Raw genomic sequence first — 4,557 nt, forward strand, 5'->3', positions numbered from 1 at the left:
AACAAAATGGCCACAAAGACAGGAGAAATACCGATGACGTGGGCAGAATAACACAACTGCTAAATTGTTGAGGTAGAATCAGAAAGCTAAGGTACAAAATGAGTTAGAACTAGCAAGTGGTGCAAAAGGCTCTGTATTTGTGTCACTGCACAAAAGACACAAGAGGAAGGAAGAGGAAAGGTTTGGTTTGTTGTTTCACCAAGAGGAAGAAATCATAAACACACAACCAGAGGGAAGTGGAAGCATTCACAGCACTATCTTTGCATCCTGCCCCGCACCTGAGGTTAGTGGGATCAGACCTGTTACACCGTTTTTAGGAAGGACACCCAGCAGCAAGCCAGAACCAGAAAAGAAACAATGAGAGTAGTGAGCAAGAGGTGAAGTTACCCATGAGCATGTAAGGAACTGGCTGAGATAATTTCTTGAGATCTTTGGGTCTTTTGCAAGGGCGTACAGGAAGCGTGGGGAAACGTCTTTGTAGATTGGCTATTTTTAGAGATGTGAAGTATGCATGTCCGGAGCTGAGTGCCAGAATTTCAGTTCTCAGAAAGATGTTATCACAGGTGATTTAGCAAGTGCACAAGTGCCTGTGTAGAGACCAAGTGATAACAAATGCAATGTTCCCCATGCATGTAATTGCTGCCTCCCTGTCCCCTCCTGCTTGTTGGTGTCTGGGAGCCTGCCCCATGGTTCCCTCTGGCTCCCTGGGACCCACATCCAAGCCATGTACTCTCAAGCCTGGTGGGTGAGACATCCGTGCTTAGTAGGCCGGGTTTCAGGACCAGGAGCAGGAGGACTTCCTCCTTGCACCGCTGTCTTTGCTCCCTGCACAGAGGGAGCTTGAGTCATACTGGGAAAGGGATCTGAAAGTGCTGCTTCTCCCATTATTTTTTAGTCAGAATTGTACCAGTGAGTGGCTGGGGACTCTGGTGACAGAGGAGCCACTCAGCTTCCACCATCCTTGGTGAAGGTTGTTTTGTGAAGACCAGCACTTGAGTTTGGGGTGTTCTAGTTAGATTCCACATATTGCTGAACAAGCAGTATGTGTCATTGCAAGGTCAGAGTTGCACCTTGCTAGTCTCACAACAATGCCTGTTTCGCATTGGACCAAGCTAACAGTTTTTATCCCTAATGCATGGGGTCCTTCATCACATCTGCAGCTGGCAATGGTGATTTTGGGCACGTGGGCACCGCTGAATTGGTTCACCCTGGTATTACTCAGCTTTGCAGTTGCTGTAACCATGGTTACTACACTTTCCTCAGTAAAATCTCCAGCAGAAAGAGTTCAGCAGGATACAATGTCTTGAGCAAAGCTGTAGTCATGCTGGATGCATGAGATGCAACTAAAGGTCTCTCCCAAACCTCCACCCCAGCCATACCGGTGGTGGGGGCGTTAGGGAGACCATAACCCAGGCTATGAGGACCGACATTCCCATCAGCTGCTCCACAAGAACCAGTCACTTTCCTCATCCCCAAACACAAAACACAACCCTCGGGGCCTGAAGAAGACACAACAGAGGCTTGGCCTCTGCAGACTCTCCATTACCAGGAATAGGAAGGGCAGTGGGAGACCACATGGGATAAAGCAGGGAAGGGAGCCAAACTGCAGTGAGAGAATCCAGAAAAAAAGCAAAGGGAAAAAGAAAATAAAACCAAAGAGCAGAAGAGAAGAAACAGAAAAGGATGGAGAAGAGCGAGGGTAGAAGATGTGGTGAGGAGTAGGAGGACAGTAGTACACATGGCTGGCAAGAATAAGAAGAGAAAGGCTAGCACATAAGAAGAGAGAAAACAGAAGAGAATTAGGGGAAGAAGATCAAAGAGGAAGGTGTAGTGAAGAAAGAGAAGAGGAGACACCAGAAGGTTCAGAAGAAGGGGAAGAGGGAGAAAAATTACCCAGGCCAAGGAAGCTACCAACTCACTTCCATAGTATCATAGAATCCTCTAGGTTGGAAAAGACCTTCAAGGTCATCACGTCCAACAGCCAACCTGACCTACCAAGTCTCATCACTAAACCACGTCCCTTGATGCCATGTCCACGTGTCTCTTAAATACCTCCTGGGATGGGAAACCCACCACTTCCCTGGGAAGCCCATTCCAATGCTTGACCGCCCTCTCTGTGAAGAAATTCTTCCTAATGTCCAATCTAAACCTTCCCTGGCGCAACTTGAGACCGTTCCCTCATGTCCTGTCACTTGTACCTGAGAAAAGAGACTGAAGCCCTCCTCACTGCAACCTCCTTCCAGGGAGTTGCAGAGAGCCATGAGGTCTCCCCTCAACCTCCTCTTCTCCAGATTAAGCAACCCCAGTGCCCTCAGTGGCTCCTCACAATTCTTGTTTTCCATCCCCTTTTCCTTTACCTGCAACATTTTTTTCCTCCCTGTTTTTAACTTGATTTATGCTTCCTTTGGTCAATTGCTTGGTTAGTCCCCAAATCTGAAAGAAACCCTGGACAACCCTGTCCTGGTGTGTCATACCTTCAGACTGCCATCAACCCCTTCATTTTTGGTGAGCATGAGGTCCAGCAGACCACCTCTCCTCACGTGCTCTTCTATCACTTGGAGAAGGAAGCTCTCATCAACGCATTCCAGGAACTTCCTCGATTGCTTATGTCCTGCTGTCTTGTCCCTCCAACAGATCTCAGGGTGGTTCAAGTCCCCCATGAGGTCCAGTACGGTGGCATGCAGCAGACACGCCCTATAAGGTCCCCTATACCTCCTTTACCTCTCAACTTTTTAATCTTAATCCAGAAGTCCAGAAATTCCCAAGTGGAGCTTCATGTGCAAGAGAGAGCAGCAAGGGGGAAGACCCAAGGCTGGAGCAGGCCCAAAGTAGAATCAAAAGCAGGGAGACGAGCAGACACTTCCATCCCAGCCAGCCAAGAAAGGCTCCCAGGCTGCTGGCTCAGATCTCACCTTAGTCCCATGGCTTTGGATTCCCGCCTCACATGTTTGGGTTCTTCTTCCTGCACCCCAGGCAACCATGGACCATGCAGTGGACCATGCTCTGGGTCTGGGACCAGTCTGGATAAGCTTAATACAAAGCAGACACTGTCTCCCCGGAGCAGAGATGAAGGCTAGGACACAGGGAGGGGATCCTTCCCCAGGAGAGGGTCATGCACGTGGGCAGGGGGAGGCCTGGGAAGTTCAGATCTTGATGGGGTCTGGAGCAGGACAGGGACGATGGCTGTCCTATGGACCCCTAGTGACCCATCTCCAGACTCACACAGCCGTGGGTCTTCCCTTCCCCAGTGGGCACTCCTTGGATCCAGTTTTGTCGGGACATAGCTGGTGACTTTTAGTCTCCATCCACCCCAAAAATATGGGGCCTACCGTTGCCCTGATGCCAAAGCACCCCACTGCTCCCCTCCACGTGCACCCTGGAGTCCTCGGTTCCCCTCCGTGTGCTCCCTGGCTCCCCTAGCCCAGTTGTGCAGCCCCCAGCCCAAACATGTCCCTACCACAGTGGTGGACCACCTGGCTGCAGGTCAGTGGCCATGGTGGTCCTCTTGTCCTCCTTGCACACCACATCTCCACAGGCCGGGCTGGGAAGAGCTTGGACGTGTTTCCCCCTGCTGTTAGGCCAGCATATGACAAGAGCACAGCAGGTTCTTGCTGTCTTTTTATTATTATTTTGATACAGTAAATCCTCTCTACAGTGACAGGTTAGTTAAATCTGGTTTACATATTGCCATCTTGTGTGAGTACTGTGGCCTCGACACCACTGTGACAAAACCAGGTTGCGCTCAGACAGAGAAAGGGGGAAATCCATTAAATTCTGCTGTGACCAGGAAAAGAGGAAAACCAACAAAACTCAAAGGAACGAACCACAGGGAAAACTGAACCAACCAACAAAACCCAGGTGGGAAACCAAAGGCAAGCATGACCAGACCACCTCAAAGGGAACCACACGGCACCGCTTGTACGAGAAAACGTGGAGAACAAACCCAAAAGGTCCGGGACCGGACAACCCCATATATATAATATGTATAGGCATTTATATATATATCATCTGGAAGGACACGCTGAGAAAACAGGTGATCACAGCGGTATCTACAGTAAAAAGGATCTACTTAGCTTTCAGAGTCACACCGAGAAGGAAGCACACGGCAGAACAAATGGGGGGAAAATGGGGACACTGGCCACGTTCAGGGTGGCCGTTCGTTATAGGGGTGCTGACCAGGGTTCAGGCCTCAGGGCCAGGAGCCCCTGAACACCTGCTGGGAGCCCTGGAGGCCCTTGATGGAGGGGGAACAAGGTGTGGGGCCAGGGCCTGCAGGGGGACTGCTTCAAGGGTGCTGCGTGGGACCTGCTCCCCGTGGGGCTGCACAGCCCAGCGCCGCTGTCCCTGCACCCACTGGGGTGCTGCTCGCCCAGGTGATGGCCCCTGGTGGATCCTCAATGGGTCTCTGCTGCCACCCTGCGCAGGGGCTACCCAAACAGTCCCAAGCCCCTCTTGCCAGAACGGGGAGCTCCCTCACCCTGCGTACAAGAAGAGCTGGGCTCTGCTGCCCGGAATGGGCTGGGGGCAGCAGCTGATGGCAGGGTTACACGATGACGG

Source organism: Aythya marila, assembly GCF_965140915.1.
Source record: "Aythya marila genome assembly, chromosome: 12".
NCBI lineage: Eukaryota > Metazoa > Chordata > Aves > Anseriformes > Anatidae > Aythya > Aythya marila.